Raw genomic sequence first — 27,508 nt, 5'->3', positions numbered from 1 at the left:
GCTAACCCTAGTTGTCCTGACGCTAACCCTAGTTGTCCTGACGCTAACCCTAGTTGTCCTGACGCTAACCCTAGTTGTCCTGACGCTAACCCTAGTTGTCCTGATGCTAACCCTAGTGGTCGTGATGCCAACCCTAGTTGTCCTGATGCTAACCCTAGTTGCCGTGACGCTAACCCTAGTTGTCCTGACGCTAACCCTAGTTGTCCTGATGCTAACCCTAGTTGTCCTGACGCTAAACCTAGTTGTCCTGACGCTGACCCTAGATGTCCTGACGGTAACCCTAGTTGTCCTGACGCTAACCCTAGTTGTCCTGACGCTAACCCTAGTTGTCGTGACGCTAACCCTAGTTGTCCTGACGCAAACCCTAGTTGTCGTGACGCTAACCCTAGTTGTCGTGACGCTAACCCTAGTTGTCGTGACGCTAACCCTAGTTGTCGTGACGCTAACCCTAGTTGTCCTGACGCTAACCCTAGTTGTCCTGACGCTAACCCTAGTTGTCGTGACGCTAACCCTAGTTGTCCTGACGCTAACCCTAGTTGTCCTGACGCTAACCCTAGTTGTCCTGACGCTAACCCTAGTTGTCCTGATGCTAACCCTAGTTGTCGTGATGCCAACCCTAGTTGTCCTGATGCTAACCCTAGTTGTCGTGACGCTAACCCTAGTTGTCCTGACGCTAACCCTAGTTGTCCTGACTCTAACCCTAGTTGTCCTGACGCTAACCCTAGTTGTCCTGATGCTAACCCTAGTTGTCCTGACGCTAAACCTAGTTGTCCTGACGCTAACCCTAGTTGTCCTGACGCTAACCCTAGTTGTCCTGACGCTAACCCTAGTTGTCCTGACGCTAACCCTAGTTGTCCTGACGCTAACCCTAGTTGTCGTGACGCTAACCCTAGTTGTCCTGACGCTAACCCTAGTTGTCCTGACGCTAACCCTAGTTGTCGTGACGCTAACTCTAGTTGTCCTGACGCTAACCCTAGTTGTCGTGACGCTATCCCTAGTTGTCCTGACGCTAACCCTAGTTGTCCTGATGCTAACCCTAGTTGTCGTGATGCCAACCCTAGTTGTCCTGATGCTAACCCTAGTTGTCGTGACGCTAACCCTAGTTGTCCTGACGCTAACCCTAGTTGTCCTGACGCTAACCCTAGTTGTCCTGATGCTAACCCTAGTTGTCCTGACGCTAAACCTAGTTGTCCTGACGCTAACCCTAGTTGTCCTGACGCTAACCCTAGTTGTCCTGACGCTAACCCTAGTTGTCCTGACGCTAACCCTAGTTGTCCTGACGCTAACCCTAGTTGTCCTGACGCTAACCCTAGTTGTCCTGACGCTAACCCTAGTTGTCGTGACGCTAACCCTAGTTGTCCTGACGCTAACCCTAGTTGTCGTGACGCTAACCCTAGTTGTCCTGACGCTAACCCTAGTTGTCCTGACGCTAACCCTAGTTGTCCTGACGCTAACCCTAGTTGTCGTGACGCTAACTGTAGTTGTCCTGAGCTAACCCTAGTTGTCGTGACGCTATCCCTAGTTGTCCTGACGCTAACCCTAGTTGTCCTGACTCAAACCCTAGTTGTCCTGACTCAAACCCTAGTTGTCCTGACGCTAACCCTAGTTGTCCTGACGCAAACCCTAGTTGTCCTGACGCTAACCCTAGTTGTCCTGAAGCTAACCCTAGTTGTCCTGACGCTAACCCTAGTTGTCCTGACGCTAACCCTAGTTGTCCTGACGGTAACCCTAGTTGTCCTGACGCTAACCAAAGTTGTCCTGACGCTAACCAAAGTTGTCCTGACGCTAACCCTAGTTGTCCTGACGCTAACCCTAGTTGTCGTGACGCTAACCCTAGTTGTCCTGACGGTAACCCTAGTTGTCCTGACGCTAACCCTAGTTGTCCTGACGGTAACCCTAGTTGTCCTGACGCTAACCCTAGTTGTCCTGATGCTAACCCTAGTTGTCCTGACGGTAACCCTAGTTGTCCTGACGGTAACCCTAGTTGTCCTGACGGTAACCCTAGTTGTCCTGACGCTAACCCTAGTTGTCCTGACGCTAACCCTAGTTGTCCTGATGCTAACCCTAGTTGTCGTGACGCTAACCCTAGTTGTCCTGACGCTAACCCTAGTTGTCCTGACGCTAACCCTAGTTGTCCTGACGCTAACCCTAGTTGTCCTGACGCTAAACCTAGTTGTCCTGACGCTAACCCTAGTTGTCCTGACGCTAACCCTAGTTGTCCTGACGCTAACCCTAGTTGTCCTGACGCTAACCCTAGTTGTCCTGACGCTAACCCTAGTTGTCGTGACGCTAACCCTAGTTGTCCTGACGCTAACCCTAGTTGTCGTGACGCTAACCCTAGTTGTCCTGACGCTAACCCTAGTTGTCCTGACGCTAACCCTAGTTGTCCTGACGCTAACCCTAGTTGTCGTGACGCTAACTGTAGTTGTCCTGAGCTAACCCTAGTTGTCGTGACGCTATCCCTAGTTGTCCTGACGCTAACCCTAGTTGTCCTGACTCAAACCCTAGTTGTCCTGACGCTAACCCTAGTTGTCCTGACGCAAACCCTAGTTGTCCTGACGCTAACCCTAGTTGTCCTGAAGCTAACCCTAGTTGTCCTGACGCTAACCCTAGTTGTCCTGACGCTAACCCTAGTTGTCCTGACGGTAACCCTAGTTGTCCTGACGCTAACCAAAGTTGTCCTGACGCTAACCAAAGTTGTCCTGACGCTAACCCTAGTTGTCCTGACGCTAACCCTAGTTGTCGTGACGCTAACCCTAGTTGTCCTGACGGTAACCCTAGTTGTCCTGACGCTAACCCTAGTTGTCCTGACGGTAACCCTAGTTGTCCTGACGCTAACCCTAGTTGTCCTGATGCTAACCCTAGTTGTCCTGACGGTAACCCTAGTTGTCCTGACGGTAACCCTAGTTGTCCTGACGCTAACCCTAGTTGTCCTGACGCTAACCCTAGTTGTCCTGACGCTAACCCTAGTTGTCGGGACGCTAACCTTAGTTGTCCTGACGCTAACCCTAGTTGTCCTGACGCTAACCCTAGTTGTCCTGACGCTAACCCTAGTTGTCCTGACGCTAACCCTAGTTGTCGTGACGCTAACCCTAGTTGTCCTGACGCTAACCCTAGTTGTCCTGACGCTAACCCTAGTTGTCGTGACGCTAACCCTAGTTGTCCTGACGCTAACCCTAGTTGTCGTGACGCTAACCCTAGTTGTCCTGACGCTAACCCTAGTTGTCGGGACGCTAACCCTAGTTGTCGTGACGCTAACCCTAGTTGTCCTGACGCTAACCCTAGTTGTCCTGATGCTAACCCTAGTTGTCCTGATGCTAACCCTATTTGTCGTGACGCTAACCCTAGTTGTCCTGACGCTAACCCTAGTTGTCCTGACGCTAACCCTAGTTGTCCTGACGCTAACCCTAGTTGTCGTGACGCTAACCCTAGTTGTCCTGACGCTAACCCTAGTTGTCGTGACGCTAACCCTAGTTGTCCTGACGCTAACCCTAGTTGTCGTGACGCTAACCCTAGTTGTCCTGACGCTAACCCTAGTTGTCCTGACGCTAACCCTAGTTGTCCCGACGCTAACCCTAGTTGTCCCGATGCTAACCCTAGTTATCCCGACGCTAACCCTAGTTGTCCTGATGCTAACCCTAGTTGTCCTGACGCTAACCCTAGTTGTCCCGACGCTAACCCTAGTTGTCCTGACGCTAACCCTAGTTGTCCTGACGCTAACCCTAGTTGTCCTGACGCTAACCCTAGTTGTCCTGACGCTATCCCTAGTTGTCTTGACGCTAACCCTAGTTGTCCTGACGCTAACCCTAGTTGTCCTGACGCTAACCTTAGTTGTCCTGACGCTAACCCTAGTTGTCCTGACGCTAAACCTAGTTTTCCTGACGCTAACCCTAGTTGTCCTGACGCTAACCCTAGTTGTCCTGACGCTAACCCTAGTTGTCCTGACGATAACCCTAGTTGTCCTGACGCTAACCCTAGTTGTCGTGACGCTAACCCTAGGTGTCCTGACGCTAACCCTAGTTGTCCTGACGCTAACCCTAGTTGTCCTGACGCTAACCCTAGTTGTCCTGACGCTAACCCTAGTTGTCCTGACGCTAACCCTAGTTGTCGTGACGCTAACCCTAGGTGTCCTGACGCTAACCCTAGTTGTCGTGACGCTAACCCTAGTTGTCCTGACGCTATCCCTATATGTCCTGACGCTAACCCTACTTGTCCTGACGCTAACCCTACTTGTCCTGACGCTAACCCTAGTTGTCCTGACGCTAACCCTAGTTGTCCTGACGGTAACCCTAGTTGTCCTGACGGTAACCCTAGTTGTCCTGACGCTAACCCTAGTTGTCCTGACGCTAACCCTAGTTGTCCTGACGCTAACCCTAGTTGTCGGGACGCTAACCTTAGTTGTCCTGACGCTAACCCTAGTTGTCCTGACGCTAACCCTAGTTGTCCTGACGCTAACCCTAGTTGTCCTGACGCTAACCCTAGTTGTCGTGACGCTAACCCTAGTTGTCCTGACGCTAACCCTAGTTGTCCTGACGCTAACCCTAGTTTTCGTGACGCTAACCCTAGTTGTCCTGACGCTAACCCTAGTTGTCGGGACGCTAACCCTAGTTGTCGTGATGCTAACCCTAGTTGTCCTGACGCTAACCCTAGTTGTCCTGATGCTAACCCTAGTTGTCCTGATGCTAACCCTATTTGTCGTGACGCTAACCCTAGTTGTCCTGACGCTAACCCTAGTTGTCCTGATGCTAACCCTAGTTGTCCTGACGCTAACCCTAGTTGTCCTGACGCTAACCCTAGTTGTCGTGACGCTAACCCTAGTTGTCGTGACGCTAACCCTAGTTGTCGTGACGCTAACCCTAGTTGTCCTGACGCTAACCCTAGTTGTCCTGACGCTAACCCTAGTTGTCGTGACGCTAACCCTAGTTGTCCTGACGCTAACCCTAGTTGTCCTGACGCTAACCCTAGTTGTCCTGACGCTAACCCTAGTTGTCCTGATGCTAACCCTAGTTGTCGTGACGCTAACCCTAGTTGTCGGGACGCTAACCCTAGTTGTCGTGACGCTAACCCTAGTTGTCCTGACGCTAACCCTAGTTGTCCTGACGCTAACCCTAGTTGTCCTGACTCTAACCCTAGTTGTCCTGACGCTAACCCTAGTTGTCCTGATGCTTACCCTAGTTGTCCTGACGCTAAACCTAGTTGTCCTGACGCTAACCCTAGTTGTCCTGACGCTAACCCTAGTTGTCGTGACGCTAACCCTAGTTGTCGTGACGCTAACCCTAGTTGTCGTGACGCTAACCCTAGTTGTCCTGACGCTAACCCTAGTTGTCCCGACGCTAACCCTAGTTGTCCCGACGCTAACCCTAGTTATCCCGACGCTAACCCTAGTTGTCCTGATGCTAACCCTAGTTGTCCTGATGCTAACCCTAGTTGTCCCGACGCTAACCCTAGTTGTCCTGACGCTAACCCTAGTTGTCCTGACGCTAACCCTAGTTGTCCTGACGCTAACCCTAGTTGTCCTGACGCTATCCCTAGTTGTCTTGACGCTAACCCTAGTTGTCCTGACGCTAACCCTAGTTGTCCTGACGCTAACCTTAGTTGTCCTGACGCTAACCCTAGTTGTCCTGACGCTAAACCTAGTTTTCCTGACGCTAACCCTAGTTGTCCTGACGCTAACCCTAGTTGTCCTGACGCTAACCCTAGTTGTCCTGACGATAACCCTAGTTGTCCTGACGCTAACCCTAGTTGTCGTGACGCTAACCCTAGGTGTCCTGACGCTAACCCTAGTTGTCCTGACGCTAACCCTAGTTGTCCTGACGCTAACCCTAGTTGTCCTGACGCTAACCCTAGTTGTCCTGACGCTAACCCTAGTTGTCGTGACGCTAACCCTAGGTGTCCTGACGCTAACCCTAGTTGTCGTGACGCTAACCCTAGTTGTCCTGACGCTAACCCTATATGTCCTGACGCTAACCCTACTTGTCCTGACGCTAACCCTACTTGTCCTGACGCTAACCCTACTTGTCCTGACGCTAACCCTACTTGTCCTGACGCTAACCCTACTTGTCCTGACGCTAACCCTACTTGTCCTGACGCTAACTCTAGTTGTCCTGACGCTAACCCTAGTTGTCCTGACGCTAAACCTAGTTGTCCTGACGCTAACCCTAGTTGTCGTGACGCTAACCCTAGTTGTCGTGACGCTAACCCTAGCTGTCCTGACGCTAACCCTAGTTGTCCTGACGCTAACCCTAGTTGTCCTGACGCTAACCCTAGTTGTCCTGACGCTAACCCTACTTGTCCTGAGGCTAACCCTAGTTGTCCTGACGCTAACCCTAGTTGTCCTGACGCTAACCCTACTTGTCCTGACGCTAACCCTAGTTGTCCTGACGCTAACCCTAGTTGTCCTGACGCTAAACCTAGTTGTCCTGACGCTAACCCTAGTTGTCCAGACGCTAACCCTAGTTGTCCTGACGCTAACCCTAGTTGTTCTGATGCTAACCCTAGTTGTCCTGACACTAATCCTACTTGTCCTGACGCTAACCCTACTTGTCCTGACGCTAACCCTACTTTTCCTGACGCTAACCCTAGTTGTCCTGACGCTAACCCTAGTTGTCCTGACGCTAACCCTACTTGTCCTGACGCAAACCCTACTTGTCCTGACGCTAACCCTAGTTGTCCTGACGCTAACCCTAGTTGTCCTGGCGCTAACCCTAGTTGTCCTGGCGCTAAACCTAGTTGTCCTGGCGCTAACCCTAGTTGTCCTGGCGCTAACCCTAGTTGTAATGGCGCTAACCCTAGTTGTCCTGGCGCTAACACTAGTTGTCCTGACGCTAACCCGAGTTGTCCTGACGTTAACCCGAGTTGTCCTGACGCTAACCCGAGTTGTCCTGACGCTAACCGAGTTGTCCTGACGCTAACCCTAGTTGTCCTGACGCTAACCCGATTTGTCCTGACGCTAACCCTACTTGTCCTGACGCTAACCCTACTTGTCCTGACGCTAACCCTACTTGTCCTGACGCTAACCCTAGTTGTCCTGACGCTAACCCTAGTTGTCCTGATGCTAAACCTAGTTGTCCTGACGCTAACCCTAGTTGTCGTGACGCTAACCCTAGTTGTCGTGACGCTAACCTGACGCTAACCCTCCTGTCCTGACGCTAACCCTAGTTGTCCTGACGCTAACCCTAGTTGTCCTGACGCTAACCCTAGTTGTCCTGACGCTAACCCTAGTTGTCCTGACGCTAAACCTAGTTGTCCTGACGCTAACCCTAGTTGTCCAGACGCTAACCCTAGTTGTCCTGACGCTAACCCTAGTTGTTCTGATGCTAACCCTAGTTGTCCTGACACTAACCCTAGTTGTCCTGACGCTAACCCTAGTTGTTCTGATGCTAACCCTAGTTGTCCTGACACTAATCCTACTTGTCCTGACGCTAACCCTACTTGTCCTGACGCTAACCCTACTTTTCCTGACGCTAACCCTAGTTGTCCTGACGCTAACCCTAGTTGTCCTGACGCTAACCCTAGTTGTCCTGACGCAAACCCTACTTGTCCTGACGCTAACCCTAGTTGTCCTGACGCTAACCCTAGTTGTCCTGGCGCTAACCCTAGTTGTCCTGGCGCTAAACCTAGTTGTCCTGGCGCTAACCCTAGTTGTCCTGGCGCTAACCCTAGTTGTAATGGCGCTAACCCTAGTTGTCCTGGCGCTAACACTAGTTGTCCTGACGCTAACCCGAGTTGTCCTGACGTTAACCCGAGTTGTCTGACGCTAACCCGAGTTGTCCTGACGCTAACCGAGTTGTCCTGACGCTAACCCTAGTTGTCCTGACGCTAACCCGATTTGTCCTGACGCTAACCCTACTTGTCCTGACGCTAACCCTACTTGTCCTGACGCTAACCCTACTTGTCCTGACGCTAACCCTAGTTGTCCTGACGCTAACCCTAGTTGTCCTGATGCTAAACCTAGTTGTCCTGACGCTAACCCTAGTTGTCGTGACGCTAACCCTAGTTGTCGTGACGCTAACCCTAGCTGTCCTGACGCTAACCCTAGTTGTCCTGACGCTAACCCTAGTTGTCCTGACGCTAACCCTAGTTGTCCTGACGCTAACCCTACTTGTCCTGAGGCTAACCCTAGTTGTCCTGACGCTAACCCTAGTTGTCCTGACGCTAACCCTACTTGTCCTGACGCTAACCCTAGTTGTCCTGACGCTAAACCTAGTTGTCTGACGCTAACCCTAGTTGTCCTGACGCTAACCCTAGTTGTCCAGACGCTAACCCTAGTTGTCCTGACGCTAACCCTAGTTGTTCTGATGCTAACCCTAGTTGTCCTGACACTAATCCTACTTGTCCTGACGCTAACCCTACTTGTCCTGACGCTAACCCTACTTTCCTGACGCTAACCCTAGTTGTCCTGACGCTAACCCTAGTTGTCCTGACGCTAACCCTACTTGTCCTGACGCAAACCCTACTTGTCCTGACGCTAACCCTAGTTGTCCTGACGCTAACCCTAGTTGTCCTGACGCTAACCCTAGTTGTCGTGACGCTAACCCTAGTTGTCGTAACGCTAACCCTAGTTGTCCTGACGCTAACCCTAGTTGTCGTGACGCTAACCCTAGTTGTCCTGACGCTAACCCTAGTTGTCCTGACGCTAACCCTAGTTGTCCTGACGCTAACCCTAGTTGTCGTGACGCTAACCCTAGTTGTCGTGACGCTAACCCTAGTTGTCCTGACGCTAACCCTAGTTGTCCTGACGCTAACCCTAGTTGTCGTGATGCCAACCCTAGTTGTCCTGATGCTAACCCTAGTTGTCGTGACGCTAACCCTAGTTGTCCTGATGCTAACCCTAGTTGTCCTGACGCTAACCCTAGTTGTCCTGACGCTAACCCTAGTTGTCCTGACGCTAACCCTAGTTGTCCTGACGCTAAACCTAGTTGTCCTGACGCTAACCCTAGTTGTCCTGACGCTAACCCTAGTTGTCCTGACGCTAACCCTAGTTGTCGTGACGCTAACCCTAGTTGTCCTGACGCTAACCCCTAGTTGTCCTGACGCTAACCCTAGTTGTCCTGACGCTAACCCTAGTTGTCGTGACGCTAACTCTAGTTGTCCTGACGCTAACTCTAGTTGTCCTGACGCTAACCCTAGTTGTCGTGACGCTATCCCTAGTTGTCCTGACGCTAACCCTAGTTGTCCTGACGCTAACCCTAGTTGTCCTGACGCTAACCCTAGTTGTCCTGACGCTAACCCGAGTTGTCCTGATGCTAACCCGAGTTGTCCTGACGCTAACCCTACTTGTCCTGACGCTAACCCTACTTGTCCTGACGCTAACCCTAGTTGTCGTGACGCTAACCCTAGTTGTCGTGACGCTAACCCTAGTTGTCCTGACGCTAACCCTAGTTGTCCTGACGCTAACCCTAGTTGTCCTGACGCTAACCCTAGTTGTCGTGACGCTAACCCTAGTTGTCGTGACGCTAACCCTAGTTGTCCTGACGCTAACCCTAGTTGTCGTGACGCTAACCCTAGTTGTCCTGACGCTAACCCTAGTTGTCCTGACGCTAACCCTAGTTGTCGTGACGCTAACCCTAGTTGTCCTGATGCTAACCCTAGTTGTCCTGACGCTAACCCTAGTTGTCCTGATGCTAACCCTAGTTGTCGTGATGCCAACCCTAGTTGTCCTGACGCTAACCCTAGTTGTCGTGACGCTAACCCTAGTTGTCCTGATGCTAACCCTAGTTGTCCTGATGCTAACCCTAGTTGTCCTGACGCTAACCCTAGTTGTCCTGATGCTAACCCTAGTTGTCCTGACGCTAACCCTAGTTGTCCTGACGCTAACCCTAGTTGTCCTGACGGTAACCCTAGTTGTCCTGACGCTAACCCTAGTTGTCCTGACGCTAACCCTAGTTGTCCTGACGCTAACCCTAGTTGTCGTGACGCTAACCCTAGTTGTCCTGACGCTAACTCTAGTTGTCGTGACGCTAACCCTAGTTGTCCTGACGCTAACCCTAGTTGTCCTGACGCTAACCCTAGTTGTCGTGACGCTAACTCTAGTTGTCCTGACGGCTAACCCTAGTTGTCGTGACGCTATCCCTAGTTGTCCTGACGCTAACCCTAGTTGTCCTGACGCTAACCCTAGTTGTCCTGACGCTAACCCTAGTTGTCCTGATGCTAACCCTAGTGGTCGTGATGCCAACCCTAGTTGTCCTGATGCTAACCCTAGTTGTCGTGACGCTAACCCTAGTTGTCCTGACGCTAACCCTAGTTGTCCTGATGCTAACCCTAGTTGTCCTGACGCTAAACCTAGTTGTCCTGACGCTGACCCTAGATGTCCTGACGGTAACCCTAGTTGTCCTGACGCTAACCCTAGTTGTCCTGACGCTAACCCTAGTTGTCGTGACGCTAACCCTAGTTGTCCTGACGCAAACCCTAGTTGTCCTGACGCAAACCCTAGTTGTCGTGACGCTAACCCTAGTTGTCGTGACGCTAACCCTAGTTGTCGTGACGCTAACCCTAGTTGTCCTGACGCTAACCCTAGTTGTCCTGACGCTAACCCTAGTTGTCGTGACGCTAACCCTAGTTGTCGTGACGCTAACCCTAGTTGTCCTGACGCTAACCCTAGTTGTCCTGACGCTAACCCTAGTTGTCCTGACGCTAACCCTAGTTGTCCTGATGCTAACCCTAGTTGTCGTGATGCCAACCCTAGTTGTCCTGACGGTAACCCTAGTTGTCCTGACGCTAACCCTAGTTGTCGTGACGCTAACCCTAGTTGTCCTGACGCTAACCCTAGTTGTCCTGACGCTAACCCTAGTTGTCCTGACGCTAACCCTAGTTGTCCTGACGCTAACCCTAGTTGTCCTGACGCTAACCCTAGTTGTCCTGACGCTAACCCTAGTTGTCGTGACGCTAACTGTAGTTGTCCTGAGCTAACCCTAGTTGTCGTGACGCTATCCCTAGTTGTCCTGACGCTAACCCTAGTTGTCCTGACGCAAACCCTAGTTGTCCTGACGCTAACCCTAGTTGTCCTGACGCAAACCCTAGTTGTCCTGACGCTAACCCTAGTTGTCCTGAAGCTAACCCTAGTTGTCCTGACGCTAACCCTAGTTGTCCTGACGCTAACCCTAGTTGTCCTGACGGTAACCCTAGTTGTCCTGACGCTAACCATAGTTGTCCTGACGCTAACCCTAGTTGTCCTGACGCTAACCCTAGTTGTCGTGACGCTAACCCTAGTTGTCCTGACGGTAACCCTAGTTGTCCTGACGCTAACCCTAGTTGTCCTGACGGTAACCCTAGTTGTCCTGACGCTAACCCTAGTTGTCCTGATGCTAACCCTAGTTGTCCTGACGGTAACCCTAGTTGTCCTGACGCTAACCCTAGTTGTCCTGACGCTAACCCTAGTTGTCCTGACGCTAACCCTAGTTGTCGGGACGCTAACCTTAGTTGTCCTGACGCTAACCCTAGTTGTCCTGACGCTAACCCTAGTTGTCCTGACGCTAACCCTAGTTGTCCTGACGCTAACCCTAGTTGTCGTGACGCTAACCCTTGTTGTCCTGACGCTAACCCTAGTTGTCCTGACGCTAACCCTAGTTGTCCTGACGCTAACCCTAGTTGTCCTGACGCTAACCCTAGTTGTCGTGACGCTAACCCTAGGTGTCCTGACGCTAACCCTAGTTGTCGTGACGCTAACCCTAGTTGTCCTGACGCTAACCCTAGTTGTCCTGATGCTAACCCTAGTTGTCGTGATGCCAACCCTAGTTGTCCTGACGGTAACCCTAGTTGTCCTGACGCTAACCCTAGTTGTCGTGACGCTAACCCTAGTTGTCCTGACGCTAACCCTAGTTGTCCTGACGCTAACCCTAGTTGTCCTGACGCTAACCCTAGTTGTCCTGACGCTAACCCTAGTTGTCCTGACGCTAACCCTAGTTGTCCTGACGCTAACCCTAGTTGTCGTGACGCTAACTGTAGTTGTCCTGAGCTAACCCTAGTTGTCGTGACGCTATCCCTAGTTGTCCTGACGCTAACCCTAGTTGTCCTGACGCAAACCCTAGTTGTCCTGACGCTAACCCTAGTTGTCCTGACGCAAACCCTAGTTGTCCTGACGCTAACCCTAGTTGTCCTGAAGCTAACCCTAGTTGTCCTGACGCTAACCCTAGTTGTCCTGACGCTAACCCTAGTTGTCCTGACGGTAACCCTAGTTGTCCTGACGCTAACCATAGTTGTCCTGACGCTAACCCTAGTTGTCCTGACGCTAACCCTAGTTGTCGTGACGCTAACCCTAGTTGTCCTGACGGTAACCCTAGTTGTCCTGACGCTAACCCTAGTTGTCCTGACGGTAACCCTAGTTGTCCTGACGCTAACCCTAGTTGTCCTGATGCTAACCCTAGTTGTCCTGACGGTAACCCTAGTTGTCCTGACGCTAACCCTAGTTGTCCTGACGCTAACCCTAGTTGTCCTGACGCTAACCCTAGTTGTCGGGACGCTAACCTTAGTTGTCCTGACGCTAACCCTAGTTGTCCTGACGCTAACCCTAGTTGTCCTGACGCTAACCCTAGTTGTCCTGACGCTAACCCTAGTTGTCGTGACGCTAACCCTTGTTGTCCTGACGCTAACCCTAGTTGTCCTGACGCTAACCCTAGTTGTCCTGACGCTAACCCTAGTTGTCCTGACGCTAACCCTAGTTGTCGTGACGCTAACCCTAGGTGTCCTGACGCTAACCCTAGTTGTCGTGACGCTAACCCTAGTTGTCCTGACGCTAACCCTATATGTCCTGACGCTAACCCTATATGTCCTGACGCTAACCCTAGTTGTCCTGACGCTAACCCTAGTTGTCGTGACGCTAACCCTAGTTGTCCTGACGCTAACCCTAGTTGTCCTGACGCTAACCCTAGTTGTCGTGACGCTAACCCTAGTTGTCGTGACGCTAACCCTAGTTGTCCTGACGCTAACCCTAGTTGTCCTGACGCTAACCCTAGTTGTCGTGACGCTAACCCTAGTCGTCGTGACGCTAACCCTAGTTGTCGTGACGCTAACCCTAGTTGTCGTGACGCTAACCCTAGTTGTCCTGACGCTAACCCTAGTTGTCCCGACGCTAACCCTAGTTGTCCTGACGCTAACCCTAGTTGTCCTGATGCTAACCCTAGTTGTGACGCTAACCCTAGTTGTCCTGACGCTAACCCTAGTTGTCGTGACGCTAACCCTAGATGTCCTGACGCTAACCCTAGTTGTCTTGACGATAACCCTAGTTGTCCTGACGCTAACCCTAGTTGTCCTGACGCTAACCCTAGTTGTCCTGACTCTAACCCTAGTTGTCGTGACGCTAACCCTAGTTGTCCTGACGCTAACCCTAGTTGTCGTGACTCTAACGCTAGTTGTCCTGACGCTAACCCTAGTTGTCCTGACGCTAACCCTAGTTGTCCTGACGCTAACCCTAGTTGTCGTGACGCTAACCCTAGTTGTCCTGACGCTAACCCTAGTTGTCCTCACGCTAACCCTAGTTGTCGTGACGCTAACCCTAGTTGTCGTGACGCTAACCCTAGTTGTCGTGACGCTAACCCTAGTTGTCCTGACGCTAACCCTAGTTGTCCTGACTCTAACCCTAGTTGTCGTGACGCTAACCCTAGTTGTCCTGACGCTAACCCTAGTTGTCCTGACGCTAACGCTAGTTGTCCTGACGCTAACCCTAGTTGTCCTGACGCTAACCCTAGTTGTCCTGACGCTAACCCTAGTTGTCCTGACGCTAACCCTAGTTGTCGTGACGCTAACCCTAGTTGTCCTGACGCTAACCCTAGTTGTCGTGACGCTAACCCTAGTTGTCGTGACGCTAACCCTAGTTGTCGTGACGCTAACCCTAGTTGTCCTGACGCTAACCCTAGTTGTCCTGACGCTAACCCTAGTTGTCCTGATGCTAACCCTAGTTGTGACGCTAACCCTAGTTGTCCTGACGCTAACCCTAGTTGTCGTGACGCTAACCCTAGATGTCCTGACGCTAACCCTAGTTGTCTTGACGATAACCCTAGTTGTCCTGACGCTAACCCTAGTTGTCCTGACGCTAACCCTAGTTGTCCTGACTCTAACCCTAGTTGTCGTGACGCTAACCCTAGTTGTCCTGACGCTAACCCTAGTTGTCGTGACGCTAACGCTAGTTGTCCTGACGCTAACCCTAGTTGTCCTGACGCTAACCCTAGTTGTCCTGACGCTAACCCTAGTTGTCCTGACGCTAACCCTAGTTGTCCCGACGCTAACCCTAGTTGTCCTGAGGCTAACCCTAGTTGTCCTGACGCTAACCCTAGTTGTCCCGACGCTAACCCTAGTTGTCCTGACGCTAACCCTAGTTGTCCTGACGCTAACCCTAGTTGTCCTGACGCTAACCCTAGTTGTCCTGACGCTAACCCTAGTTGTCCTGACGCTAACCCTAGTTGTCGTGACGCTAACCCTAAGTGTCCTGACGCTAACCCTAGTTGTCGTGACGCTAACCCTAGTTGTCCTGACGCTAACCCTATATGTCCTGACGCTAACCCTAGTTCTCCTGACGCTAACCCTAGTTGTCGTGACGCTAACCCTAGTTGTCCTGACGCTAACCCTAGTTGTCCTGACGCTAACCCTAGTTGTCGTGACGCTAACCCTTGTTGTCCTGACGCTAACCCTAGTTGTCCTGACGCTAACCCTAGTTGTCGTGACGCTAACCCTAGTTGTCCTGACGCTAACCCTAGTTGTCGTGACGCTAACCCTAGTTGTCCTGACGCTAACCCTAGTTGTCGTGACGCTAACCCTAGTTGTCCTGACGCTAACCCTAGTTGTCCTGACGCTAACCCTAGTTGTCGTGACGCTAACCCTAGTTGTCCTGATGCTAACCCTAGTTGTGACGCTAACCCTAGTTGTCCTGACGCTAACCCTAGTTGTCCTGACGCTAACCCTAGTTGTCGTGACGCTAACCCTAGTTGTCCTGACGCTAACCCTAGTTGTCCTGACGATAACCCTAGTTGTCCTGACGCTAACCCTAGTTGTCCTGACGCTAACCCTAGTTGTCCTGACTCTAACCCTAGTTGTCGTGACGCTAACCCTAGTTGTCCTGACGCTAACCCTAGTTGTCGTGACGCTAACGCTAGTTGTCCTGACGCTATCCCTAGTTGTCCTGACGCTAACCCTAGTTGTCCTGACGCTAACCCTAGTTGTCCTGATGCTAACCCTAGTTGTCCCGACGCTAACCCTAGTTGTCCTGAGGCTAACCCTAGTTGTCCTGACGCTAACCCTAGTTGTCCCGACGCTAACCCTAGTTGTCCTGACGCTAACCCTAGTTGTCCTGACGCTAACCCTAGTTGTCCTGAAGCTATCCCTAGTTGTCCTGACGCTAACCCTAGTTGTCCTGACGCTAACCCTAGTTGTCCTGACGCTTACCCTAGTTGTCCTGACGCTAACCCTAGTTGTCCTGACGCTAACCCTAGTAGTCCTGACGCTAACCCTAGTTGTCCTGACGCTTACCCTAGTTGTCCTGACGCTAACCCTAGTTGTCCTGACGCTAACCCTAGTTGTCCTGGCGCTAACCCTAGTTGTCCTGGTGCTAACGCTAGTTGTCCTGACGCTAACCCTAGTTGTCCTGACGCTAACCCTAGTTGTCCTGACGCTAACCCTAGTTGTCCTGACGCTTACCCTAGTTGTCCTGACGCTAACCCTAGTTGTCCTGACGCTAACCCTAGTTGTCCTGACGCTAACCCTAGTTGTCCTGACGCTAACCCTAGTTGTCCTGGAGCTAACCCTAGTTGTCCTGACGCTAACCCTAGTAGTCCTGACGCTAACTCTAGTTGTCCTGACGCTTACCCTAGTTGTCCTGACGCTAAACCTAGTTGTCCTGACGCTTACCCTAGTTGTCCTGACGCTAACCCTAGCTGTCCTGACGCTTACCCTAGTTGTCCTGACGCTAACCCTAGTTGTCCTGACGCTAACCCTAGTTGTCCTGGAGCTAACCCTAGTTGTCCTGGCGCTAACCCTAGTTGTCCTGGCACTAAACCTAGTTGTCCTGGTGCTAACCCTAGTTGTCCTGGCGCTAACCCTAGTTGTCCTGGCGCTAACCCTAGTTGTAATGGCGCTAACCCTAGTTGTCCTGGCGCTAACCCTAGTTGTCCTGGCGCTAACCCTAGTCGTCCTGGCGCTAACCCTAGTTGTCCTGGCGCTAACCCTAGTTGTCCTGGCTCTAACCCTAGTTGTCCTGACGCTAACCCTAGTTGTCCTGACGCTAACCCTAGTTGTCCTGACGCTAACCCTAGTTGTCCTGACGCTTACCCTAGTTGTCGTGACGCTAACCCTAGTTGTCCTGACGCTAACCCTAGTTGTCCTGACGCTAACCCTAGTTGTCGTGACGCTAACCCTAGTTGTCCTGACGCTAACCCTAGTTGTCCTGACGCTAACCCTAGTTGTCCTGACGCTAACCCTAGTTGTCGTGACGCTAACCCTAGTTGTCGTGACGCTAACCCTAGTTGTCGTGACGCTAACCCTAGTTGTCTTGACGCTAACCCTAGTTGTCCTGACGGTAACCCTAGTTGTCGTGACGCTAACCCTAGTTGTCCTGACGCTAACCCTAGTTGTCCTGACGCTAACCCTAGTTGTCCTGACGCTAACCCTAGTTGTCGTGACGCTAACCCTAGTTGTCGTGACGCTAACCCTAGTTGTCGTGACGCTAACCCTAGTTGTCGTGACGCTAACCCTAGTTGTCCTGACGCTAACCCTAGTTGTCCCGACGCTAACCCTAGTTGTCCCGACGCTAACCCTAGTTGTCGTGACGCTAACCCTAGTTGTCCTGACGCTAACCCTAGTTGTCCTGACGCTAACCCTAGTTGTCCTGACGCTAACCCTAGTTGTCCTTACGCTAACCCTAGTTGTCGTGACGCTAACCCTAGTTGTCCTGACGCTAACCCTAGTTGTCGTGACGCTAACCCTAGTTGTCCTGACGCTAACCCTATATGTCCTGACGCTAACCCTAGTTCTCCTGACGCTAACCCTAGTTGTCGTGACGCTAACCCTAGTTGTCCTGACGCTAACCCTAGTTGTCCTGACGCTAACCCTAGTTGTCCTTACGCTAACCCTAGTTGTCGTGACGCTAACCCTAGTTGTCCTGACGCTAACCCTAGTTGTCGTGACGCTAACCCTAGTTGTCCTGACGCTAACCCTATATGTCCTGACGCTAACCCTAGTTCTCCTGACGCTAACCCTAGTTGTCGTGACGCTAACCCTAGTTGTCCTGACGCTAACCCTAGTTGTCGTGACGCTAACCCTAGTTGTCCTGACGCTAACCCTAGTTGTCGTGACGCTAACCCTAGTTGTCCTGACGCTAACCCTAGTTGTCGTGACGCTAACCCTAGTTGTCCTGACGCTAACCCTAGTTGTCGTGACGCTAACCCTAGTTGTCCTGATGCTAACCCTAGTTGTGACGCTAACCCTAGTTGTCCTGACGCTAACCCTAGTTGTCCTGACGCTAACCCTAGTTGTCGTGACGCTAACCCTAGTTGTCCTGACGCTAACCCTAGTTGTCCTGACGATAACCCTAGTTGTCCTGACGCTAACCCTAGTTGTCCTGACGCTAACCCTAGTTGTCCTGACTCTAACCCTAGTTGTCGTGACGCTAACCCTAGTTGTCCTGACGCTAACCCTAGTTGTCGTGACGCTAACCCTAGTTCTCCTGACGCTAACCCTAGTTGTCGTGACGCTAACCCTAGTTGTCCTGACGCTAACCCTAGTTGTCCTGACGCTAACCCTAGTTGTCCTGACGCTAACCCTAGTTGTCCTTACGCTAACCCTAGTTGTCGTGACGCTAACCCTAGTTGTCCTGACGCTAACCCTAGTTGTCGTGACGCTAACCCTAGTTGTCCTGACGCTAACCCTATATGTCCTGACGCTAACCCTAGTTCTCCTGACGCTAACCCTAGTTGTCGTGAAGCTAACCCTAGTTGTCCTGACGCTAACCCTAGTTGTCGTGACGCTAACCCTAGTTGTCCTGACGCTAACCCTATATGTCCTGACGCTAACCCTAGTTCTCCTGACGCTAACCCTAGTTGTCGTGACGCTAACCCTAGTTGTCCTGACGCTAACCCTAGTTGTCCTGACGCTAACCCTAGTTGTCCTTACGCTAACCCTAGTTGTCGTGACGCTAACCCTAGTTGTCCTGACGCTAACCCTAGTTGTCGTGACGCTAACCCTAGTTGTCCTGACGCTAACCCTATATGTCCTGACGCTAACCCTAGTTCTCCTGACGCTAACCCTAGTTGTCGTGACGCTAACCCTAGTTGTCCTGACGCTAACCCTAGTTGTCCTGACGCTAACCCTAGTTGTCGTGACGCTAACCCTAGTTGTCCTGACGCTAACCCTAGTTGTCGTGACGCTAACCCTAGTTGTCCTGACGCTAACCCTAGTTGTCCTGACGCTAACCCTAGTTGTCCTGACGCTAACCCTAGTTGTCGTGACGCTAACCCTAGTTGTCCTGATGCTAACCCTAGTTGTGACGCTAACCCTAGTTGTCCTGACGCTAACCCTAGTTGTCCTGACGCTAACCCTAGTTGTCGTGACGCTAACCCTAGTTGTCCTGACGCTAACCCTAGTTGTCCTGACGATAACCCTAGTTGTTCTGACGCTAACCCTAGTTGTTCTGACGCTAACCCTAGTTGTCCTGACTCTAACCCTAGTTGTCGTGACGCTAACCCTAGTTGTCCTGACGCTAACCCTAGTTGTCGTGACGCTAACGCTAGTTGTCCTGACGCTATCCCTAGTTGTCCTGACGCTAACCCTAGTTGTCCTGACGCTAACCTTAGTTGTCCTGATGCTAACCCTAGTTGTCCCGACGCTAACCCTAGTTGTCCTGAGGCTAACCCTAGTTGTCCGGACGCTAACCCTAGTTGTCCCGACGCTAACCCTAGTTGTCCTGACGCTAACCCTAGTTGTCCTGACGCTAACCCTAGTTGTTCTGAAGCTATCCCTAGTTGTCCTGACGCTAACCCTAGTTGTCCTGACGCTAACCCTAGTTGTCCTGACGCTAACCCTAGTAGTCCTGACGCTAACCCTAGTTGTCCTGACGCTTACCCTAGTTGTCCTGACGCTAACCCTAGTTGTCCTGACGCTAACCCTAGTTGTCCTGGCGCTAACCCTAGTTGTCCTGGTGCTAACCCTAGTTGTCCTGACGCTAACCCTAGTTGTCTTGACGCTAACCCTAGTTGTCCTGACGCTAACCCTAGTTGTCCTGACGCTTACCCTAGTTGTCCTGACGCTAACCCTAGTTGTCCTGGAGCTAACCCTAGTTGTCCTGACGCTAACCCTAGTTGTCCTGGAGCTAACCCTAGTTGTCCTGACGCTAACCCTAGTAGTCCTGACGCTAACTCTAGTTTTCCTGACGCTTACCCTAGTTGTCCTGACGCTAACCCTAGTTGTCCTGACGCTAACCCTAGCTGTCCTGACGCTTACCCTAGTTGTCCTGACGCTAACCCTAGTTGTCCTGACGCTAACCCTAGTTGTCCTGGAGCTAACCCTAGTTGTCCTGGCGCTAACCCTAGTTGTTCTGGCACTAAACCTAGTTGTCCTGGCGCTAACCCTAGTTGTCCTGGCGCTAACCCTAGTTGTCCTGACGCTAACCCTAGTTGTCCTTACGCTAACCCTAGTTGTCGTGACGCTAACCCTAGTTGTCCTGACGCTAACCCTAGTTGTCGTGACGCTAACCCTAGTTGTCCTGACGCTAACCCTATATGTCCTGACGCTAACCCTAGTTCTCCTGACGCTAACCCTAGTTGTCGTGACGCTAACCCTAGTTGTCCTGACGCTAACCCTAGTTGTCCTGACGCTAACCCTAGTTGTCCTGACGCTAACCCTAGTTGTCCTTACGCTAACCCTAGTTGTCGTGACGCTAACCCTAGTTGTCCTGACGCTAACCCTAGTTGTCGTGACGCTAACCCTAGTTGTCCTGACGCTAACCCTATATGTCCTGACGCTAACCCTAGTTCTCCTGACGCTAACCCTAGTTGTCGTGATGCTAACCCTAGTTGTCCTGACGCTAACCCTAGTTGTCGTGACGCTAACCCTAGTTGTCCTGACGCTAACCCTATATGTCCTGACGCTAACCCTAGTTCTCCTGACGCTAACCCTAGTTGTCGTGACGCTAACCCTAGTTGTCCTGACGCTAACCCTAGTTGTCCTGACGCTATCCCTAGTTGTCCTTACGCTAACCCTAGTTGTCGTGACGCTAACCCTAGTTGTCCTGACGCTAACCCTAGTTGTCGTGACGCTAACCCTAGTTGTCCTGACGCTAACCCTATATGTCCTGACGCTAACCCTAGTTCTCCTGACGCTAACCCTAGTTGTCGTGACGCTAACCCTAGTTGTCCTGACGCTAACCCTAGTTGTCGTGACGCTAACCCTAGTTGTCCTGACGCTAACCCTAGTTGTCGTGACGCTAACCCTAGTTGTCGTGACGCTAACCCTAGTTGTCGTGACGCTAACCCTAGTTGTCCTGACCCTAACCCTAGTTGTCCTGACGCTAACCCTAGTTGTCGTGACGCTAACCCTAGTTGTCCTGATGCTAACCCTAGTTGTGACGCTAACCCTAGTTGTCCTGACGCTAACCCTAGTTGTCCTGACGCTAACCCTAGTTGTCGTGACGCTAACCCTAGTTGTCCTGACGCTAACCCTAGTTGTCCTGACGATAACCCTAGTTGTCCTGACGCTAACCCTAGTTGTCCTGACGCTAACCCTAGTTGTCCTGACTCTAACCCTAGTTGTCGTGACGCTAACCCTAGTTGTCCTGACGCTAACCCTAGTTGTCGTGACGCTAACGCTAGTTGTCCTGACGCTATCCCTAGTTGTCCTGACGCTAACCCTAGTTGTCCTGACGCTAACCTTAGTTGTCCTGATGCTAACCCTAGTTGTCCCGACGCTAACCCTAGTTGTCCTGAGGCTAACCCTAGTTGTCCGGACGCTAACCCTAGTTGTCCCGACGCTAACCCTAGTTGTCCTGACGCTAACCCTAGTTGTCCTGACGCTAACCCTAGTTGTTCTGAAGCTATCCCTAGTTGTCCTGACGCTAACCCTAGTTGTCCTGACGCTAACCCTAGTTGTCCTGACGCTTACACTAGTTGTCCTGACGCTAACCCTAGTTGTCCTGACGCTAACCCTAGTAGTCCTGACGCTAACCCTAGTTGTCCTGACGCTTACCCTAGTTGTCCTGACGCTAACCCTAGTTGTCCTGACGCTAACCCTAGTTGTCCTGGCGCTAACCCTAGTTGTCCTGGTGCTAACCCTAGTTGTCCTGACGCTAACCCTAGTTGTCCTGACGCTAACCCTAGTTGTCCTGACGCTAACCTTAGTTGTCCTGATGCTAACCCTAGTTGTTCCGACGCTAACCCTAGTTGTCCTGAGGCTAACCCTAGTTGTCCGGACGCTAACCCTAGTTGTCCCGACGCTAACCCTAGTTGTCCTGACGCTAACCCTAGTTGTCCTGACGCTAACCCTAGTTGTTCTGAAGCTATCCCTAGTTGTCCTGACGCTAACCCTAGTTGTCCTGACGCTAACCCTAGTTGTCCTGACGCTTACACTAGTTGTCCTGACGCTAACCCTAGTTGTCCTGACGCTAACCCTAGTAGTCCTGACGCTAACCCTAGTTGTCCTGACGCTTACCCTAGTTGTCCTGACGCTAACCCTAGTTGTCCTGACGCTAACCCTAGTTGTCCTGGCGCTAACCCTAGTTGTCCTGGTGCTAACCCTAGTTGTCCTGACGCTAACCCTAGTTGTCTTGACGCTAACCCTAGTTGTCCTGACGCTAACCCTAGTTGTCCTGACGCTTACCCTAGTTGTCCTGACGCTAACCCTAGTTGTCCTGACGCTAACCCTAGTTGTCCTGACGCTAACCCTAGTTGTCCTGGAGCTAACCCTAGTTGTCCTGACGCTAACCCTAGTAGTCCTGACGCTAACTCTAGTTGTCCTGACGCTTACCCTAGTTGTCCTGACGCTAACCCTAGTTGTCCTGACGCTTACCCTAGTTGTCCTGACGCTAACCCTAGCTGTCCTGACGCTTACCCTAGTTGTCCTGACGCTAACCCTAGTTGTCCTGACGCTAACCCTAGTTGTCCTGGAGCTAACCCTAGTTGTCCTGGCGCTAACCCTAGTTGTTCTGGCACTAAACCTAGTTGTCCTGGCGCTAACCCTAGTTGTCCTGGCGCTAACCCTAGTTGTCCTGGCGATAACCCTAGTTGTAATGGCGCTAACCCTAGTTGTCCTGGCGCTAACCCTAGTTGTCCTGGCGCTAACCCTAGTTGTCCTGGCGTTAACCCTAGTTGTCCTGGCTCTAACCCTAGTTGTCCTGACGCTAACCCTAGTTGTCCTGACGCTAACCCTAGTTGTCCTGACGCTAACCCTAGTTGTCCTGACGCTTACCCTAGTTGTCGTGACGCTAACCCTAGTTGTCCTGACGCTAACCCTAGTTGTCCTGACGCTAACCCTAGTTGTCCTGACGCTAACCCTAGTTGTCCTGACGCTAACCCTAGTTGTCCTGACGCTAACCCTAGTTGTCGTGACGCTAACCCTAGTTGTCCTGACGCTAACCCTAGTTGTCCTGACGCTAACCCTAGTTGTTCTGACGCTAACCCTAGTTGTCCTGACGCTAACCCTAGTTGTCGTGACGCTAACCCTAGTTGTCCTGACGCTAACCCTAGTTGTCCTGACGCTAACCCTAGTTGTCCTGACGCTAACCCTAGTAGTCCTGACGCTAACTCTAGTTGTCCTGACGCTTACCCTAGTTGTCCTGACGCTAACCCTAGTTGTCCTGACGCTTACCCTAGTTGTCCTGACGCTAACCCTAGCTGTCCTGACGCTTACCCTAGTTGTCCTGACGCTAACCCTAGTTGTCCTGACGCTAACCCTAGTTGTCCTGACGCTAACCCTAGTTGTCCTGGAGCTAACCCTAGTTGTCCTGGCGCTAACCCTAGTTGTTCTGGCACTAAACCTAGTTGTCCTGGCGCTAACCCTAGTTGTCCTGGCGCTAACCCTAGTTGTCCTGGCGATAACCCTAGTTGTAATGGCGCTAACCCTAGTTGTCCTGGCGCTAACCCTAGTTGTCCTGGCGCTAACCCTAGTTGTCCTGGCGCTAACCCTAGTTGTCCTGGCTTTAACCCTAGTTGTCCTGACGCTAACCCTAGTTGTCCTGACGCTAACCCTAGTTGTCCTGACGCTAACCCTAGTTGTCCTGACGCTTACCCTAGTTGTCGTGACGCTAACCCTAGTTGTCCTGACGCTAACCCTAGTTGTCCTGACGCTAACCCTAGTTGTCCTGACGCTAACCCTAGTTGTCCTGACGCTAACCCTAGTTGTCGTGACGCTAACCCTAGTTGTCCTGACGCTAACCCTAGTTGTCCTGACACTAACCCTAGTTGTCCTGACGCTAACCCTAGTTGTCCTGACGCTAACCCTAGTTGTCGTGACGCTAACCCTAGTTGTCCTGACGCTAACCCTAGTTGTCCTGACGCTAACCCTAGTGGTCCTGACGCTAACCCTAGTTGTCGTGACGCTAACCCTAGTTGTCCTGACGCTAACCCTAGTTGTCCTGATGCTAACCCTAGTTGTCGTGACGCTAACCCTAGTTGTCCTGACGCTAACCCTAGTTGTCGTGACGCTAACCCTACTTGTCCTGACGCTAACCCTAGTTGTCCCGACGCTAACCCTAGTTGTCCCGACGCTAACCCTAGTTGTCCCGATGCTAACCCTAGTTATCCTGACGCTAACCCTAGTTGTCCTGACGCTAACCCTAGTTGTCCCGACGCTAACCCTAGTTGTCCCGACGCTAACCCTAGTTGTCCCGACGCTAACCCTAGTTGTCCTGACGCTAACCCTAGTTGTCCCGACGCTAACCCTAGTTGTCCTGACGCTAACCCTAGTTGTCCCGACGCTAACCCTAGTTGTCCTGACGCTAACCCTAGTTGTCCTGACGCTAACCCTAGTTGTCCTGATGCTAACCCTAGTTGTCGTGACGCTAACCCTAGTTGTCCTGACTCTAACCCTAGTTGTCGTGACGCTAACCCTACTTGTCCTGACGCTAACCCTAGTTGTCCTGACGCTAACCCTAGTTGTCCCGACGCTAACCCTAGTTGTCCCGATGCTAACCCTAGTTATCCTGACGCTAACCCTAGTTGTCCTGACGCTAACCCTAGTTGTCCCGACGCTAACCGTAGTTGTCCCGACGCTAACCCTAGTTGTCCCGACGCTAACCCTAGTTGTCCTGACGCTAACCCTAGTTGTCCCGACGCTAACCCTAGTTGTCCCGACGCTAACCCTAGTTGTCCCGACGCTAACCCTAGTTGTCCTGACGCTAACCCTAGTTGTCCTGACGCTAAACCTAGTTGTCCTGACGCTAACCCTAGTTGTCCTGACGCTAACCCTAGTTGTCCTGACGATAACCCTAGTTGTCCTGACGCTAACCCTAGTTGTCGTGAAGCTAACCCTAGGTGTCCTGACGCTAACCCTAGTTGTCGTGACGCTAACCCTAGTTGTCCTGACGCTAACCCTATATGTCCTGATGCTAACCCTAGTTGTCCTGGAGCTAACCCTAGTTGTCCTGACGCTAACCCTAGTAGTCCTGACGCTAACTCTAGTTGTCCTGACGCTTACCCTAGTTGTCTTGACGCTAACCAGAGTTGTCCTGACGCTTACCCTAGTTGTCCTGACGCTAACCCTAGTTGTCCTGACGCTTACCCTAGTTGTCCTGACGCTAACCCTAGTTGTCCTGACGCTAACCCTAGTTGTCCTGGAGCTAACCCTAGTTGTCCTGGCGCTAACCCTAGTTGTCCTGGCGCTAAACCTAGTTGTCCTGGCGCTAACCCTAGTTGTCCTGGCGCTAACCCTAGTTGTAATGGCGCTAACCCTAGTTGTCCTGGCGCTAACCCTAGTTGTCCTGGCGCTAACCCTAGTTGTCCTGGCGCTAACCCTAGTTGTCCTGGCTCTAACCCTAGTTGTCCTGACGCTAACCCTAGTTGTCCTGACGCTAACCCTAGTTGTCCTGACGCTAACCCTAGTTGTCCTGACGCTTACCCTAGTTGTCGTGACGCTAACCCTAGTTGTCCTGACGCTAACCCTAGTTGTCCTGACGCTAACCCTAGTTGTCCTGACGCTAACCCTAGTTGTCGTGATGCTAACCCTAGTTGTCCTGACGCTAACCCTAGTTGTCCTGACGCTAACCCTAGTTGTCCTGACGCTAACCCTAGTTGTCGTGACGCTAACCCTAGTTGTCCTGACGCTAACCCTAGTTGTCCTGACGCTAACCCTAGTTGTCCTGACGCTAACCCTAGTTGTCGTGACGCTAACCCTAGTTGTCCTGACGCTAACCCTAGTTGTCCTGACGCTAACCCTAGTTGTCCCGACGCTAACCCTAGTTGTCCCGATGCTAACCCTAGTTATCCTGACGCTAACCCTAGTTGTCCTGACGCTAACCCTAGTTGTCCTGACGCTAACCCTAGTTGTCCTGACGCTAACCCTAGTTGTCCTGACGCTAACCCTAGTTGTCCCGACGCTAACCCTAGTTGTCCTGACGCTAACCCTAGTTGTCCTGACGCTAACCCTACTTGTCCTGACGCTAACCCTAGTTGTAGTGACGCTAACCCTAGTTGTCCTGACGCTAACCCTAGTTGTCGTGACGCTAACCCTAGGTGTCCTGACGCTAACCCTAGTTGTCGTGACGCTAACCCTAGTTGTCCTGACGCTAACCCTATATGTCCTGACGCTAACCCTAGTTGTCCTGACGCTAACCCTAGTTGTCGTGACGCTAACCCTAGTTGTCCTGACGCTAACCCTAGTTGTCCTGACGCTAACCCTAGTTGTCCTGACGCTAACCCTAGTTGTCGTGACGCTAACCCTAGTTGTCCTGACGCTAACCCTAGTTGTCCTGGAGCTAACCCTAGTTGTCCTGACGCTAACCCTAGTAGTCCTGACGCTAACTCTAGTTGTCCTGACGCTTACCCTAGTTGTCTTGACGCTAACCCTAGTTGTCCTGACGCTTACCCTAGTTGTCCTGACGCTAACCCTAGTTGTCCTGACGCTTACCCTAGTTGTCCTGACGCTAACCCTAGTTGTCCTGACGCTAACCCTAGTTGTCCTGGAGCTAACCCTAGTTGTCCTGGCGCTAACCCTAGTTGTCCTGGCGCTAAACCTAGTTGTCCTGGCGCTAACCCTAGTTGTCCTGGCGCTAACCCTAGTTGTCCTGGCGCTAACCCTAGTTGTCCTGACGCTAACCCTAGTTGTCCTGACGCTAACCCTAGTTGTCCCGACGCTAACCCTAGTTGTCCCGACGCTAACCCTAGTTGTCCCGATGCTAACCCTAGTTGTCCTGACGCTAACCCTAGTTGTCCCGACGCTAACCCTAGTTGTCCTGACGCTAACCCTAGTTGTCCTGACGCTAAACCTAGTTGTCCTGACGCTAACCCTAGTTGTCCTGACGCTAACCCTAGTTGTCCTGACGATAACCCTAGTTGTCCTGACGCTAACCCTAGTTGTCGTGACGCTAACCCTAGGTGTCCTGACGCTAACCCTAGTTGTCGTGACGCTAACCCTAGTTGTCCTGACGCTAACCCTAGTTGTCCTGACGCTAACCCTAGTTGTCCTGACGCTAACCCTAGTTGTCCTGACGCTAACCCTAGTTGTCCTGACGCTAACCCTAGTTGTCCTGACGCTAACCCTAGTTGTCGTGACGCTAACCCTAGGTGTCCTGACGCTAACCCTAGTTGTCGTGACGCTAACCCTAGTTGTCCTGACGCTAACCCTATATGTCCTGACGCTAACCCTAGTTGTCCTGACGCTAACCCTAGTTGTCGTGACGCTAACCCTAGTTGTCCTGACGCTAACCCTAGTTGTCCTGACGCTAACCCTAGTTGTCCTGACGCTAACCCTAGTTGTCGTGACGCTAACCCTTGTTGTCCTGACGCTAACCCTAGTTGTCCTGACGCTAACCCTAGTTGTCCTGACGCTAACCCTAGTTGTCGTGACGCTAACCCTAGTTGTCCTGACGCTAACCCTAGTTGTCGTGACGCTAACCCTAGTTGTCCTGACGCTAACCCTAGTTGTCGTGACGCTAACCCTAGTTGTCCTGACGCTAACCCTAGTTGTCGTGACGCTAACCCTAGTTGTCCTGACGCTAACCCTAGTTGTCCTGACGCTAACCCTAGTTGTCGTGACGCTAACCCTAGTTGTCCTGACGCTAACCCTAGTTGTCCTGACGCTAACCCTAGTTGTCCTGACGCTAACCCTAGTTGTCGTGACGCTAACCCTAGTTGTCCTGATGCTAACCCTAGTTGTGACGCTAACCCTAGTTGTCCTGACGCTAACCCTAGTTGTCCTGACGCTAACCCTAGTTGTCCTGGCGCTAACCCTAGTTGTCCTGGCTCTAACCCTAGTTGTCCTGACGCTAACCCTAGTTGTCCTGACGCTAACCCTAGTTGTCCTGACGCTAACCCTAGCTGTCCTGGCGCTAACCCTAGTTGTCCTGGCGCTAACCCTAGTTGTCCTGACGCTAACCCTAGCTGTC

Source organism: Phyllobates terribilis, unplaced genomic scaffold (genome assembly GCF_046119375.1).
Source record: "Phyllobates terribilis strain yellow unplaced genomic scaffold, ASM4611937v1 Scaffold_10__3_contigs__length_209671492, whole genome shotgun sequence".
NCBI lineage: Eukaryota > Metazoa > Chordata > Amphibia > Anura > Dendrobatidae > Phyllobates > Phyllobates terribilis.
Note: the sequence above shows the minus strand (reverse complement) of the source record.